Source organism: Rhipicephalus sanguineus, chromosome 3 (assembly GCF_013339695.2).
Source record: "Rhipicephalus sanguineus isolate Rsan-2018 chromosome 3, BIME_Rsan_1.4, whole genome shotgun sequence".
Taxonomy (NCBI): Eukaryota; Metazoa; Arthropoda; class Arachnida; order Ixodida; family Ixodidae; genus Rhipicephalus; species Rhipicephalus sanguineus.
In genome coordinates this window covers 198978784-198996454 of record NC_051178.1, presented here as the reverse complement: position 1 = coordinate 198996454, position 17671 = coordinate 198978784, and the positions used below count along the sequence as shown (strand labels likewise).

Here is a 17671-nt window from a genome sequence, read left to right as displayed (position 1 = left end):
TTCGCTATGGCGTCTCTCATATCATATCGTGGTTTTCGGACATAAAACGTCAACAATTATTATGATTTTACTCGCATGTCAATCGCGGTTACTATGTCGTTTGAGACTCTGTATAACCTGTGCCACATAACCACATAACATTAACTCTAGTTTACGGGTATGTGCCACACGTGACTGAGAGAAAGGGTTTCATGACGTACGCGACATGTATTTTGCGTTATTCATGTCATGACCAGTGAATCGTGTTCGTCATACACTGATCCCCTGCTACGCCAATTTTGGTTATTACAAGTTATGGAGAGGACCAGGAGAGCGCCTGGACGTAGGCGGCTAGATAGATAGATAGATACGTAGATAGAAACGGCCAAAGTGCCTGAGGTTCGCTAAGAAATACTTCGCATTTAATAATAGGATCCCAGCAGGAATCGAGCCCAAGCATTCTGTGTGGCAGTCAGGTATACATTACCACAGAGCCACGCCAGGTCTAGAAAGTGCTTTGGATAAGCACCCTATGCAGGCGTAATGTTGGTCAACGTCAATTGTGGTTGTGGTACTGGCTCTCTAATTTTATAGGCATCAATAAACACTATATGTACTCCTACGATACAGGCGTCATGTCAGGTTAACGTCTGTGGTTCCCGTGTTGGCTCCGCTTTTATAGCAGTCTAATAAACATTACATTTGTATTCCTATGATTAAGCAAGCTGTATTCAAGCAGTTGCTCTACTCCGGAGGAATGCATTAACGAAAGTTACGTAGATATCACATCATTGCACCGTACAGTGCACTTCGTTTCGGTAAAACTGACGTATGTGTTCTAACGTGAGTGCTGACGTTACGTCCCACCATAAGTTACCCTTTAAACGCCAGTGTTGTCGACGTGCTTGGTAAGCCCACGATGTGCACACAACTACTACACGTACAAAAACACGTCGCTCAACCTCGTAACGCTTGGGTCAAAGCCATAAAATGCAGCATAGAAGTACTAGCTGACTGCTTCGCATTAAACGGACTCTCACAAGACGTGGGATCTGCCGAATTTTTCGGTATACCAACATTTGCAGCGATAGGGAACCACCACCTGCATAAAAATGTTTTGAAAACGCAAATTAGATCCTGACTGCTCTTTTAGAAAGAGGTGGAAAAGGTGCTCTATAACGCCGCGAGAAATGGCGATCAACGATAATCGTCACTATCTTGATTTTTCGTATTTTCCAGCGCAAAGTGCAACAAGCGGGACTATATATAGGGACGACGATTAAAAAAAGGCGAATAAATAAAAGTTCGATAGAAGGAATACAAATGACGGATTACGCTGTTTTAGGATATAGTAATTTTCTGGCACAACCTTTGCCGGCGGAAAGAAGTCTGGTGGCCGATGGTATAGATAACCAAGAAGGATCGCTGCACTCAAGGCACGCGCCAAGGCAGCTGATCCATCACCCCCCCCCCCCCCCCCCCGCTATATTTATCAGTATATAGAGCATGTACATAGTGATCGGCCTTCCAGAAACAGAGAGGAAATCAAAGGACGTCTCCCCGCTGTGTTGCCTCGGAGCAGTGTCGGTTTCACACAGGAACCTCGCAGTTGGATGCGTTGCGCAAATGCTTCCGTAACTTGAGAAATTATCTGCGCATGCATTTAAAACAAAGTGGACATGAATATCGCCAGATGTCTTGACGTATATAGGCACGGGTCCCGCTTCAAGGGACCGTATAGAGCAGCTGTCCTGACGGTGCTGTTTGGTATCCCGTTGTCAATGTCTCGGCTAAAGACAAGTTGCCGTGGAGGGCAGCTTGGGGCAAGCAATACATGCGTACAGCTGCAATGATTTGAAAGGTACACGTAAACAAGCAGCTGCGACAGTGAAAACAATTATATTGTCGCTTCGAGTGAAGGCGTTTTATTAAGCGTTTCAATGATCGCAAGGCCAGAGTGAAGGCGTACAAACGAAATTGAATGCTTTGAAGAAAAAAAAAAGCAATTATGCGTGAAAGTGAACGATATTTCATGTCGTGGAAGCAAGTCAAAGTGCAAGGTTACTGTAGGCTAGCTGTAACAGTACATAGGACTCTCTTGTCTCTGGTACACAGAAAACTGCTCTGGCGTTTTATAAAAAAAAAAAAAGACCAGAGCAGTCTAGTCCATCAGGTACCACCTGGTGGTGCCTGTTGTTCGTGTTCGTTCGCATTCGTTTTCCCGTTGTCCAGCTGTCTATTTCACACCAGTGTTGCGATCTGTTGGGTGCAGTTGACAGGACAAGTAATATAATAATATTATCGGGGGTTTAACGTGCCAAAACCACGATGTGATTTTGAAGGACGCCGTAGTGGAGGGCGCCGGAAATTTCGACCATCTGGTGTTCTTCACCGTGCACTGACATAGCACAGTATACGGGCCTCTAGCATTTCACCTTCATCGAAATGCAACCGCCGCGGTCGGGGTCGAACCCGTGACCTTCGGGTCAGCAGCCGAGCACCGTAACCGCTCCGCGCCGGACCTTGACAGGACAAGTCCTCCGTCAGACCATACAAATAATCGCGGTGCTTTGCGAACCATGACTAGGCAAGAAAAGAACTCCTCTGCGGAAACCAAGAGTGTAATGACGTCAATTTTTTCGACTACGCTCTACTGCTTCAACTGCAGGGCACGTGAACGTCCATGCATGCCCGCCAAGCGTCGCAGTCTACGAATTGTGCACTCATTGCACACCTCATTTTGAGTGGTCATTTCCAGCGATAAGCTACCAGAGGACGACCGATCCACAAGCTCTTCTTTCGTTCCAAAATGCATTCAGGCAAACATCAATCGGCTCCGTCCACCACAATTTCACGCTGGTTCGAAAGGGCTCACCTGGATCGAGCTCCAGATCTTCAAAACGGAATGCACATTTCCGATGGCATTGCAATACATGCCGTGAATATACAGAGAGAGAGAGAGAGAGAGAGAGAGAGTGACCACAACATACCAGACAGCACTTATTTCGCACAGCTCGTAGAGCAATGTTCTCAAACGAAACGAGGTCGGCACACGGACGCGTCGCTTTAAAAGCGGGTCGGCGTGCAATCGCCTCGCAGTCCGAATATATTCGCGACGGCGTTTCTCGGATGAGCAGGTCTCATGCAGTTTCCGCGATGTGCGATTGCACGGTGCACGAGCGTCATTAAAGACAGCGTGGCGGCAACCAAAATGCGCGCGCGCGATGCCGTATGGCGGGAGACGAAAGGCGTGATAATCAAACGCACCGTTACAAGCAAAGGCGACGACGCAACTGGTGCGGAACGCGGGAGGAAATGGCGAGATGTGTGTGCGAGGTGGCCGCAGCGAGACAGCGCCAATCCGGCCAATCCTGCGACGTGCGCTCGTCACGGTCGCGTGGACCGCCGGGCCCGAAGACGCGGTTCTTTGGCCGCCGGACCTGTCCTGCCGGTCCTCCTAAAATATCCGTATAGAGCTTTCAGCCGAGACCGTCATCGAGCGTGAGACGAAACCTTCAGGAAACGACGGTAGAATTACGTGGCCGGCCGCTCGACCTAGATTACGAGACAATGAAACACATTCACCGGATGTACTGTATACAGCCCGGCAACAAAAGCTCACGGGGCACGGGTCCCACGGCAACCCGACTCTGTTAAGCCATGGCGCTTCCAATTCAGCGGGTAACCACGTATACTATTGGTCGCCAGCAGGGGCGTAGCCAGAAATTTTTTTCGGGGGGTGTTCAACCAATATTATGTGCGTTCTTGCTTGGGATTGTATGTGAGCGCGTATATATTCTATGCAAAATTGAAAAATTTCAGTAGGGAGGTGGACACTAAGCTATATTTGTAGCTTAGTGCCTGCTCTCGTATTTTTTTATACACATGTGAAGTTCTTGCTATTTCGGACAGTGAACATTTGCTTAGAGCGAAAAAAAAATAGGAGAATATAAATGAAGCGGTGACACAAAGCCATTCAACTTTCAACTATTGGTCTCGTCTGTACTGCCCGCCTAACCTCTCACTGAATCTTTTTTAAACCGCCAACAGTCCAAAGCAGTCGCGCTGCCACGCAAACAATAACCATGGAACGATCGAGGCAGAACATGCACAGCCTTGCAACTGTGTCTGTCCCCTCGGATTGCGGTGAACTGTGCTGCATTTGTATAAACCTTATATATGTGTGTAAACGTTTACACAATTCGAGTGAATTGATGCTGTAAGATCATTTGTACACGTGTGTGCAAAATAAATGTGCGCACTGTAGATGCAGTGTAATGTGGCATTCACCTCCAAGACACTTAGCTGCTGCTTTCGTTCACACCAGCCGCGTGTCTGCTTATGGTGCTTGACTTCTGACCCGAAGGTCGCAGGATCGAATCCCGGCAGCGGAAGCCGCACTTTCGATAGAAGCGAGAATGCTGTAGGCCTGTGGGGCTTAGGTTTAGGCGCACGTTAAAGAACCCCAGGAGGTCGAAATTTCCAGAGCCCTCCACTACGGCGTCTCTCAATGATATCGTCATTTTTGGGACGTAAAAACCCCAACAGTTATTATTAATGCTTTCGTTCACACTCATCAACTGACGCAACACGTCTGACATTTCGCCGCGTACTTAGAGCTTTCATCATAGCCTCTCTCACTCTCTCCGCTTTCTCGTAAAAAGTTTTAGTTTTCATTTACATACGAAAAAAAAAAAAAACATGGGAAGGTATAGGCTACGTTAGAGCCGGCTGTCCCATCAACATGCTAGTAGTATTGAAAAAAAAAACACGCAAAAACAAGAGAAAGTAGAATGAATAAAGCAAGAAGAAAGAAAAATAATCAGAAGCACTATGTACATATACGATATGTGGCGTATAAAGAATTAGCAGAGTCCAAAGGGCAGATTCCAATACGTACATGGTGGTCACATAGATTACCGCGGATAGAGTCCGTACAGATAAAATAAGAGTTGCAGTTCGATAACCGTATCCCAAAGCCGGGCAAGTATGGGGCACATCTTTAATAGAACCTCTGGCACACTATGCGGATGGTGCACCCATTCTCGAATGACGGGGTCAAGGGGTGCCGTCTTCCTCATTTAGGACCCCGGGCTGTCTCGGGCGCCCCCCGCGGGCTCCGCTTTGGTCGTGCCGAGCTCGTCTTAGCCTAGCCTCCAAGGAACGCTTCATCGGAGGTCGCCATCGAAAGAAATCAGCAGCGAAGCAAAGGCCCGCAGCTACAGGCCTGCTTGTGTGCTCGCGCGCCGCGCCCATATCTCTTTCGCCCCGACAGCCCCGAGAGCACAGCAACGCTTCCCACATGCGCCCTCGTGTACCTGATGGGCGGTCGACGAGGCGACACACTGCTGCTGCTGCTGCTGCACTGCGGCACGTAACAAATACGCCTCGCCCTCGAGGGAAACGTCGCGCGCCTCCTAGGCGAGCGACCACATCGATGCCGTAAAAGGTTGCCTGTCTTCTTAGTGGCAGCGAACAAACTAGGCCGGAATCTCGCACACCAAGCGCAACTTTTTCAAAAAGATTGCTCGAGTAGCCTGATAACGCGTCTGACGTTTCTAACTCTTTCAGAATAGACGAAAGCGAGAAATGAAGGAAGATGATATTATGGGTGAATTTATAGGCTTGCATACATGTATACGCATTGGCGCAGCCAGAGGGGATGTTTGGGGGGAGGTACAACCCCCCCCCTCCAATTTTTACATTTTGTATGAGCATACATACACGCATACACGTAAATAAAGGGCGGTCGAACCACCTCTCGAAAAAAATTTCTGGCTACGCCCCTGCATGTAGTAATTTTCTCCGCCAGCTTCTTCTTTCCAAACAAAGGGATGAAAGTTGCGCAGTTAAACGTAGCGTTGAGCGTGACTAACGCCAAAGAGCCAGGTGAGGCGTATACGTTTTCGGAATATAGAGTTCGACTAGGTGGAGTATAAAATTTAGGCCCATTAAATTCACCATGTTTACCAGCTGGGTAAAAAGAAAACTGAATGTTAGCCTCGTTCACCACTGTTCGGAAACGGCCCATATTAAGGAACGGCTGACGCAAGCAACTCCAGCGGAACCGAAGAAACCAGTGAACGCGTCGTGTTAGCTTGTTCTCTCCATGGACATACGGCACTGCTCTCTCCCCATATTATTAAGTCGGCTGCAGGCAAGACCGATTTCGGAAGCCAGCATTCTTGGAACACGACCACTGCGTCGGTGGCACTGACAACAACGAAGACGTCGCTCGTGTACTAGAAGATGACAGGTATCTGCAAACGCTTTTGGACAAAATTGCCTTGAACTGTGCGCGAGACTATGCTCTGCTTTCTTCTATCTCTCTCTTTACCTCTTTTTATCCTTACCCAGTGCAGGGTAGTAAATCGGATGCGTGTCTGATTAGCCTCCAAGAATTTTCTTGCTCTTCTCTCTCTCCCTTCCTAGGTATACCCTATACGTGGTGAGGCTTAGTAGCGGGATATAATTTCATTACAATCTTGCCATCTCGTAAGATCGGTACGAGCTGGCAGATCGGTGACACCCGCATGCCTGCGTTACTATAGGGAAGGTTGCACTCGACACCAAGGACGAACCGCAATAACCCGTGCGTCATCAAGGCAGCGCCTGTCGCACTTTTTTTTTACTTGGCGCGCTAACGCAATTCACCCCTATCTTCCTCATACATAACGTATATGACAAGAACAAAAGCGACAGACTCTCCGCCTCTGCTAACTGCGGGCTCTCGGGAGGCCAGGTGCGAAGAAGACACATATACGCTCTTAACCTTCGCGGGAGCGGAATCTCCTCTCGAGCGAGCATGCAAGGTCCCGACAACAAGCAAAGCCCGATGATGCGTCGGGCAAAAAGCAAAGCGCGCGCGCTTCGCCGGAGGCCGAGGACGAACGGCGTTGGAGGGGCGTGTTCCGCGGGCTGCCGCCGCCACGGTGTCTAACGCGAGCGGGCGATGTATAAGCTCGCAAGGGCAGCAACGGGTCTCGGTTCTATTCAGCACCGTCGCATCTTACCAGCTAGCTTGCTATAACGGCGGCCGCGCGCGAAATTTTTAGCCCCGCTCGAGCGGTGTGGTCGCCCCAGAATAGAGCATGCACCGGGGCTCGCGCCACCTCCAGCAGCTCAGCTTCCTCCTCGGTCGCCCCTCGTATGAAACTCCGCTGTTTCCCCGTGTTGTTTTTCGTTTTTGTACTGTTTACGACAGGGGATGCACTTTGACGCATTCGCTACTTGGTGAAGGTTTTTGGCAGCGAACACCGGCAGGCTCGGAACAAGCGTGGAAAGGAAGCGCGTCTTTTAAGTCGACGGCGAAGATGCAGATCCCCTCAGATACCAGCGTACGCCACGTGCCAGGCATGTAATTACAGTGAGGTGTGGAGAGGATGATGACGTCACGGCGCTCTGCAGAATGAGCGAGGCCCTGGGTCTTGGACAAAGGGCTTCTTTCACTACACTGATGAACACTCCTTGCGTTCTGATGTTTATATAATCCTGATAAGCTCAACGGCGACGACGAATTAAAAGGTGATAACACCACTTCCTAGACACGGCCTGATAAACCTTTTCCTCAAAAGCCGCGCAAGTATATTACGTGGCTAAAAAAAAAAAAGGAAAAACGGGAACGAAAATCGCCGAGAAGTCCGAGATCGTGCGCCGGCGCTTTCCTCTCGGCGAACTTTCTCTTCTTTCACGTGTCCAGATCATTCAAATGTTTTGCATTGCGCGAACCGAAAAGGGGCACAGTCAAACGCACGTTAACCGATTTAGATGAGGTAACATAGCCACTTCTCATGTATACAGCAAACACTTCGACGGTGTCCGCAAGACAGCTCGTACACGATAGCACACTTATATATGTACTCTGTGTTGCACGGTGCTGGCGCACATATGCGAATTGTATAAGTACTATAGCCAAACGTGCACTTACGTGTCGAAAGCTATAGGCAACGCAGACAGCGTAGATCTCTCCACAGGCCAGGCACGCTGCGGTTCGGATCCTTCGGAAATAGCAGCTGTTGAGGCCACGCGGAATCTGTGTATAGAAAACGTCATTGTTCAAGTACGCGCAATACTATAAGAAAAAAAAAAAGGAATGGGATATTCGCTTTTAGGGTGGATCAATGTACAGTAATATTTTCAAGGTGTTATTCCTCACAAGTTAAACGCGTGGCGTAAACGTTGAAGTTGAAATTAAATTTCACTTTTTTAGCCAATGCATATTACATTGCCTACGAGTTAAGACTGCAGAGAAAGCAATCTCATGATTGCATATCTTCGTCTCACAGGTCGACACAAAATCACTGGCTGTCGAGGCACTCGCAAATGACAATCCCGTGTACATACCACCCGCATATGTATCACTCGCATAAATACATGTACCAATGTATTGCAACGGTAATTCAGATCTGTCCTTTCCCCAGGATTTGTTCCGTCAGGCATACACAAGTATCCCTTTCAGAAAGTTTCCGGCAACGACAAGCTAACACAACTAGGTATAAAGGAATTGACACTTTGTAAAAAATCTGTAAGTTGGCTTTCCTGCAAGATTATTTTCCGCACGAAAACTCTTGTCCGCAAAATACTTTTCCCCTCCTAAGCGCGTCCACCCCTGCACAATACCGGCAAAGGTGCGCGTGCACCACTGTCACAAACGAGCGCGTCAATAAAGCGCGCGCGCGGCCACTTTCAAACGGCAGCGGGATAGCACGGCGCCAGCCGCTCGCCCAAGAAGCGCGAGCAACGAAAAAACAAGTATCAAAAGACGCCGACGCGCCGCATCCTCCTCGCCCACTAGCAGTCTCAGATCAAACGCCCGGCAAAGCCTGGAACTTTCAAGAAGGAAAGCATGACGCGACGCCGAGTGACGCCGCCGCGAGTAGAACCGGCGAGAGAAATCTCAATCTTTCCCTAGCCTTGGCTGTGCTGCACGCCGGCGAACACTCCCGACGCTTCTGGAACCAGGGGGAGAGGAGATACAGTCGATCGTCGATCTGGAAGAATCGGATGACGACGCCGTGTGAGCAGTGACAAGTTACGTGATTGTCTCCTGGAAGAGAACCATTCGGGACTCGACGACGTAAGGAGGGAACTCAACGACAATCAGCGCTGGAGTTAGCGTTAGTGTTTCCTGGAAGAGAAGCATTCAAGTACCGTCCAAGAATTGTGGACTGGATACGCGGTTGAATATTCAGGACTTTAACTGTTCTTGAATAGTTGTAATGCATGAGATTGCATTTGTAGCGCGTGATCTGTTTGTTTAGTTCCCGTTGTGTTAACACCATCTGAGTTATACTGTGAAGTTGTAACTGGTATCAGCCGAGCGTGCATGTATTTGTGATGTTTGTACTGCCTTAACTGAGAATATATTTCGTTTGTGTTATCGACTCTCGGCTCTGACTCGGTCTTTGGACCACAACCGGCGTTCGCTGGCACACCAAAAGGACCACCTCTAAATTGTCCGCGCTTTCGTGGTGCGTTTCGGGTGGCCGATACGTCCGCCCTTGGAATCCGCCCGGCGATTACCATCCCCACTAACGAGATTAGTGACAAGCACAAAGACTTTTCAAAAATTACTGGGGGAATGTCACACCTCATATAGTAAGCTCTGTGGTGTAGAGAATGAGAGGGAGATATGAAAGAAAGGAAAGGCAGGGACGAGCGTTGAATGGAACAAAATAGTTTTTTCTGCTAGTCTGTGGTCGAGGCTGTTCGCTTGGAAAATATATTTGCTCGCGCATGGGCAGTAACTATTTTGCAAAGTGTCAGGAATTTAGTAGAAATGAGCAATGTAGCGCCCGTACAATACTTCGAAACAGTTTAATTAATATCTATGTACACGTGAGTTCCCGAAGCGAGTCTGAGATATTAAGTGGGAACCACGTCGAAAGTGTTTCACGCGGTTACTTTCGTCGCGGCGTCGCCATGTCCATTTCAGTGGACGCACGATGTTCATAACTCCTCCAGGCATGCGTGTACATTCACGAGCGTGACTTGTTTTTGCTCCATTGTTGGCATCTCTGACAAGAAAAAAAACAACAGGAACGATGAAATCGGGCAGTATACGTAAATTGCATTCTCTTCTTGCCTTGTTTCACTCAAGTTTGAGGATAACTGCTGTGGTTTAACGTCCCAAAACAACGATCTGTTTATGAGGGATGCCCTAGTGGAGGGCTCCGGAAATTTGACCACCTGGGGTTCTTTAACGTGCACCTAAATCTAAGTACACGGGCCTCAAGCATTTTCGCCTCCATCGAAAATGCAGCCGCCGCGGCCGTGATTCGATCCCGCGACCTTCGGGTGAGCAGTCGAGCACAATAACCACTAGACCACCGTGGCGGGTAATCAAGTTTGAGGAGCATCGATCGGCGGTGCACAGGGCAACCTAATTAAAACCACTACAATGTCACTACGCATTTTTTTAGCGTTATTGCGATCGTATAGGGCTTAGTTACTTGTTTCTTTCTCATGCAAATGTTGGCGCTTGCATGGCGCTGTGGGGTCACTCTCCATCCCTACACATATGCAAGGGAACTCGGGGCGGACTGCGCCAGCTCACTATCATGGTATGTAATCGCAATTCGCTGCATACGTTCGTGTACAATACCTGCTACGTAGCGCGTTCCGAAACCCACCTATAATTTGTCTGCAGTGAAGTTTCTCGATTACTGCAGTGTGTTGTCGTCAGCGCCAGAGCACAAATTTCTACGCGCCGAACGCGAATCACGTTCGTCTTTCATACCGGCTCGTTTTTATCTCGTTTCATAACGATGCGCGCAACAATCTCCGGCTGTCAATCTGCTTATGAGAGGCGCAAGGTCGCTGCGCTCCGTTCATCAGCAGAAAATTCCGCCCCTGTGTTTTGACCTCGAAGGCTTCCATGTAGGGGCTCTGATCGAAGAGGACGGGAAGGGTGCATCGTAAGGGATCTAATCTCGTCAATGACCCCTACACGTGCAACGCCTATATACCAGCGCGCATCTGGGACACGTCAGCGCTTCTCTCATTACTCATTCACAAGTTCCATTCGTCGCGGGTGCATCGGGTTTGTCCAGCCAGTTCCGAGGACGCGCATATGCTTTTGTTACTGTATGGGATCTCCGTCCCGTCGCGCAGCGCGATCGACGACCGCGCCCCCGACGTTCACATGCCCACGCCCGGCGGTCGCCGCCGCAGCGTTTCGAGGAGCGGCCGGTCAACGCACACTCGTATCACGCCAGCACGCGTGAGACATTTCGACGTCGCACGACATGCGAACCCGTGGAGTCTAGTCAGCTTCCAAAACAGCCTGAGCCGTCGGCACCAAAAATACTACTCTTCGAGGGGCGTAGCGAGAAATTTTTTCGGGAACACGACACCCCCTTATGTGTATTTGTATGTGTGTGCGTTTATATACACATATATAACGTAAAAATTTCTGGGGAGGGGGATCGAACCCCCCAGTCCACCCCCTTGGTTACACCACTGTTCTCTTCAATAACAAGTATACAATGTTACGCAGATAGCTTATCAAGTTAGGCAAGGCTACGCTGAGACATGTCCTTTAGAAACTCGGCCTTTCTTAGGGAAAAAGAAGGGATGGCTTCTTACAAAATAAAAAATAAAAAATACGACGAGCGACCACCCACTTTACATATTTCACTTGGTTTGTCAATTTTTTTTTCTCCTCTCGGGAAAACCGATCACAAGTTGTCAGGCCACATTTAGCGTTTATCATTAAACGGTCAACTATACCCCGTCGCCAGCCGTTACGTCGCCATACGTCAAGTGACACAGATCTGAAGGGAGGATCCGTGTGACGTTGAATGTTCATAAAAACAACACCGCCTATCAAGCTTCGCTTTTACGTCGTTCGTATACGCCATACATCGCGACTCGACATTTAAAACAAAATCGGCGATTTGGTATCGGCGTGAGTATGAGGTGTCAGTTAGTGTCCCTTTTGCAGGAATATTAGACCACATCAACTCACAATCTCTGTCACTTACGTTCAGTTGTAAATACTGTACTATATCGTCAACACATGAGGGATAGTATACCTCGATACAAGATCCCATGGGTCGCATTATGACTGAGCACCATAGGCGTGCCACGGCCGCTACACACTTTATGTAGCGGCCGTGGGCGGGCGCAGTGTCCTCCATAGAGGGGGGGGGGGGGGGGGGGGGGTCAAGTTTCACCGCAGCGGATGCAAAAATGAAAATGAAGCGATGACGTGCTTCTCACAAAGGACTGGGATTGGTTGACGGCTTTCAGGGCTAAAGGTGGAAAGTGAACAGTTCTTTGGATGCAACATCAGCACTCTTTGGTCGCCATTATCGTCAAAATAAATGCTTAGCCATAGCCCTGAGCATTAAAAAATGGCGTGAAAGGTCTGACGGAGTAAACGTATGAAGCAGAATTGGCGCCCCCTTTAAGATGACTAGGGGGGGGGGGGACGCCACACATGCCCCGCCCCCCCTCTCTCCCCTATGCGCACGCCTATGCTGAGCACGCAACAACGAGTGAACCAATGAACCAGCAGTTTATAAGACAGAGCACTGCAGCCATAACTTACTGATTTTGCAGCTACTCTGCGACTAAGCTTCATATTGGGAAATCGCTTTGGAAGTTTGGCCAGACGCTTTTCGTGCTCTTTGCTGTAATTCCTACCATACCGCTGTTTTTGTTTCTCAGCTATAGCGTTCGTCAGAGTATTAGTAACATGACATTCGAGAGAGGCGGGACGGGCGCAACTTGCCTAGACGTCATTGAAAGCTATACGTTCGATGGACAAATTGGTCGAACACCTGCCTTTTATTGCTCAATACACTGCAGAAGCAGCGTGCCCCACAGGCTGTGTGCGGCATTACACCTCTAACGGCACAATGAAAACGAACCGGCTGCAAAGGCGCGGTTTCCAACGCAACTGCGGACATAACGCAATCCAAAATGGGCCTTGCGAAACTGCCACTGTATCAGCTAGCAATTAAGGCGCTTTGTTGTGTTGTGTTAGCCTAATGGAAGCTAGCACCAAAGGCGTGGCGCCACTTAATTATACCGACCGTTGTCTTTTAAAGACGATAGTCTTTCTTGGGATACTTAAACAGAGAAGTTTTGGTGTGTCTTTCTGTCTGTCTTTCTGTTTGTCGGCACGTCACTCGATTCAGCCACTCCTGGCCACTCGGCCAAAGTTGAACCACTTGCCCAAGGGCCAGCCATCTTGAACGGCTGACTAGGTTCATACTTGAGTACATTGTCGATCAAAAAGCAAACATTACGCATATCTGAGGCGCAACATCACTAGATAAGTATTAGGCGGTGTGTTCCGTTAATAGAAAATGCATACATATGTAATTCTAAAGACCCTAGTTTCTTAAGCTGCGCTGAAAATGCGAGTGCGCGTTAAACTTGACTTCCTCCGTGCCCTCTGCACGAGCTCATTGTTGTGTTTCGGTTTCGGTTCCGTATTGCACTGTACGAATGCCATGGGGCGCCGCTCTGGCATTCCTGTTTTACCCAGGCGACGTGTAAATAAAAGATTGTGTGGAGAGTACTCGTTGAGTGCGGACGTTTCTTCTGCTTCGGCGCTTCGCGCCAAACCGCGTGTTCGGGCTGGCTGGCGTCCCCGCCGGTCGTGTTGGTCACCGCCGGTCTTCGCCTGCTGCTGCGCCGGGACTACCAGCCCGCAACACAGCACTCATGTTTCCCGACGTATTGCCAGATGGCGTCCATATCTCACGCAGCGCCTCTTCTATCGTCTTTAGACGACATTTGCAGCGAAGCACGCAGATACGCCGCCAATTTTTATTCTTTCGAACTACCATGTCGATCGAAACTGTCGCCCTCTTGAAACACCCTCTTTTGCGCTATATAATAAATAATAATAATAATAATAATAATAATAATAATAATAATAATAATAATAATAATAATAATAATAATAATAATAATAATAATAATAATAACTTGTGTGGCTTTACGTGCCAAAACCACGATAGGATTATCATTAGGAGACACGTCGCAGTGAGCAGCCGATAACTACACGAAACACGAGTGCGAACTTCGCTGGCAGGTATGAAACGCCGGGAATAATTTCGGCCACCTGGGGTTCTTGAAAATGCACCTAAATATAAGTATACACGGGTGCTCTTTGCATTTCGCCCCCATCAAAATGCGGCCACCGTGGCCGGGAATTGAACCCGCGCCATCGAGCTTAGCGGGGCACTAGCGAAGGCGGCTGCTCAGTGGTAAATAACACTTACGAACGGAAACGTTTGTGAATTCTGCTCCGGTTCTTCTTCTGCGCATTTGGTTCATAGCCATTTGCAGCGGCATCCATTCTCTTGAATGCACCCTCTTTGACATCGAAAGAGCAGCCCTCTCAGCCGCACTGGGCCAGATAGACAACCGCCCTCTCATTATCAGCAGCTGCAACAGCAGCAGCATCACTGCGCCCACAAGTACCTCTCCCATGTTTGGCTAATCAACCCGGTCCTGTGCTAGCTGCGGCCGCGTTGTCCCCGCAGACTTCTTAATCTCATTTGTCCACTTTCTGCCTCCTCTCGCGCGCTTGGCTTCTCTTGGAATCCGCCCTCACAAAAAAAAAAAAAAAAAAAAAAAAAAAAAATCCTAGGGCTCTGGCTTAGGATTAAACTTAGGATGGAAACTTCTTGAGCAGCGCAGAAAATTCTTGCGATTAAAGTTTTTCCATTCGATCTTTTGTAACGAAATTCGCATCAACAAGAGTTTATACATGATGAGACCATACTACGTGTCACATAGAAATGATCATTAAAAAAAAATCCGCGAGATCAGCTGTCGTACCGGTGTCTTCGCTAATTCTTTTTTTTCCTTTCACTACTCGTGAATGGAATAAGTTGGATGCGTGTGTTGTTGATCTTCCAGCCGATGCTTTTTGTTCATCACTACAAGATGTGTGCTTTTCGTGAATACGCAGGCATTTCTGCGCAAATGTGTGCCATTTTTTTTACTGTAAAACTGTGTTTTTCCTTTCTAACCCCCCTACAATAATGCCCACTTGGGCGATGTAGGTTTCACTAATAAAAAAAAAAAAAAAACGCGAGCCACTCATGAGGGCGTCGTTGCGGTTTCTTCGAGAAATTTGACTGAGTGAGAAATTGTGACTGCTCACAGACAATGTTGGTGCGTAGTATATATATTTGGACGGCTCTGTAGTCATGACTTTGTTTTGTCGCCTAGTGTCGTCACAGACTCTTCTTCTCTTTCATTCTTTTGCACCCCCTTTCCCCTTTCCAAGTACAGGGTAGCAAACCGGATACTTCATCTGGTTAATCTCCCTGTCTTTTCTCTCTCTCCTCTTCCATTCCTCTACGGGGCGGTTCTCTTTCCAGAGGGAATTCAGCGGCGCGTGCGCCTCGCGTGTCCCGCCTATTGGAGTCAAGGCGAAGCCGTGCTCCTGCCCGCGATGCACGCAGGGAAACCCCCTGCATGTGCGGCAGAGGGTGCGCGAAGCAGCAGCCTTGCGGAGCGTCACGTTGGCGCAAAGCTGACGTCTCGCTCCTCCTTCCATTGTGTTCACGTGGAGAGACACAGTCATCGATTGTTCTTCGCGCAGCACTCAAGAAAAGCCTGCACGTGCCGTTGTCGAACGCTCAGAGTGCGGCGCTCTCCGCACGTGCGGACTGAACACCCAACGGGCACGAGCGATTCAGATTACGCCGTACTTTACCGAGATATTTAAAAACGCATGGTAGCTCCACTACTGTGAAACCTGAGGAAGTGCGTCGGATGGGCACCCAGCCATTCCCGTATTCCCACTACTCCGTTTATCAAAGCGTCAATGACGCCATTGTTTGAGGTAAGCACGTAGGGTTTCCCCTGCACGAGTAAAATCTTGTTAGGCAGATTCACAAGCTCGGTGTGCGACATGTGCGCTGCTTTTTGCTGCGCTTTATCGACTTCCTGATTGTTACGGCAGTTGACATACACGTCGTCTGCAGCGAGTTCCGTCAGGTTGTTTACCCCATCAGATGTAGTCGATGTAGTCACGTAGGAGGAGGAGGAGAGGTTGAGTCAGCCCCATGTTCCCGAAACATTTAAGCGATTTTGAGTTAATTAATGCGATTACTTCTTGGATATTTCTGTTAATTATATTGTTTCAGACCTTGTTCGTTCATTTTAACCCAGGTTTGAGCATTCCTAGCCTTATTATGGCCCGTATTAAGCGCTTTACTGTGATCACGCCACACGAGATGGATGGACGACAAGTCGGTCCCCTAAAGGTCTCCGCGCTTAATAGGAGAAATGGAAAAAATTCGGCAGATCACACTGGACATGCGAAGGTTTCATGCGAAGCAGTCAGCGAGCAGTTCTATGCTGCATTTTATGGCTTTGAGCCAAGCGTTACCAGGTGGATCGACGTGTTTTCGTAAGTGTAGTATAGTTGTGTGCACATCGTGGGCTTACCAGGCACGCCGACAACACTGACGTTTAAAGGGTAACTTATGGTCTGACGAAACGTCAGCACTCCCGTTAGAGCACATAGGTCAGTATATCGAAACGAAGTGCACTTTACGGTGCGATGATGTGAATATCATACGTAAATTTCGTTAGCATATTCATCCGGGGGCGAACAATGCTTGAATATGTCTTGCTGAATCATAGGAATACAAATGTAATCTTTTTAGGCTGCTATAAAAGCAATGCCAACACTGCAGAACCACAGGCGTTAACCTGATATGACGCCTGTATCGCAGGAGTACATATGTAGCGTTTATTGCTTTGTTATAAAAATAGATATCCAGCACCAGAACCACAATTGACGTTGCCCCGCCATTACGCCTGCATGGCGTGTTTTTACAAAGCAACTTCTGGACATGGCGTGAATCTGTGATAGAATGCCTGACTTCCACGCAGAATACTCTGGTTTGATTCCTGCTAAGATCCTAATTTTTATTATTTGCATTTGTCGGTTCAACGCTGCCGATTTCGGTCTTTCTTAACGCTCTCGCATTTAAATAACCAGTGTCTGTTCTATCCGTTCCTGGGTAGATATAAACTGTCAATCACCTGTGGCGCATACCCGTACACCAGGGCCCGTGGTAAACGGGTATGTGCCACAGGTGCCTGGAGCAAAGGGTTTGACGACGTACGCGACATGATCTTCGCGTTATTCATGGCATCACTAGACAGTCATATTCGTGCAATCTTGTTACCCTCCCGTCCCATTTTGGTCTACATAAAGTTAAGGAGGTGATCACGAGAGCACCTAGACGTAGATACGCAGATAGAAGCGCTCAAAGTGCCCCCAGCGTTCGCTAAGAAATGCTTCGCATTTAACACTTATTTATTGCGGTCCTTCGGGCTGCGTAAGACAGCATCCCATAGAGTTAATATACTGACTCTAGAGGAAAAGCTGGGCCGCGAGACCTATAACCACATGAACGCTGACATCTTGGAACGTTGTCATTCTTGCCATGACATATCAATCCTAAAGAAGCACCTGCACAATTAAAAACTTGCGGATATTGTTTTGTGTTTATTTTGAATACTTCTACGAAAGAATACGATGGCTATTTATGCAATTTACTGCGCGCGGAAAGGAGCGTTTGCAGGCTGGTTAACTAGATGGCACCACCATATCAACACTATAAAAACAGTATAAAAAATTATAGACAACTCAGTTATGTTGTACATTGTGCAAATTTATGCACTTGTGTTTCTTAAAGGGGCG

General features: G+C 48.3%; 1 protein-coding gene across 2 annotated transcripts in view; it reads right to left on the bottom strand.

The window, feature by feature from the left end:
* Positions 1-17671, bottom strand: part of LOC119388046 (dnaJ homolog subfamily B member 6) — a 351281-nt gene that overhangs the window by 96438 nt on the left and 237172 nt on the right. The window contains exon 1 of one of the 2 annotated variants that reach the window (XM_037655657.2): positions 7907-7931. The exons of the other annotated variant lie outside the window; for it this stretch is intronic. The gene's annotated coding sequence lies outside the window, so the exon portion shown is untranslated. Of the gene's footprint in view, positions 1-7906; positions 7932-17671 lie in introns of those variants that run through there. 2 annotated transcript variants of the gene reach the window in all.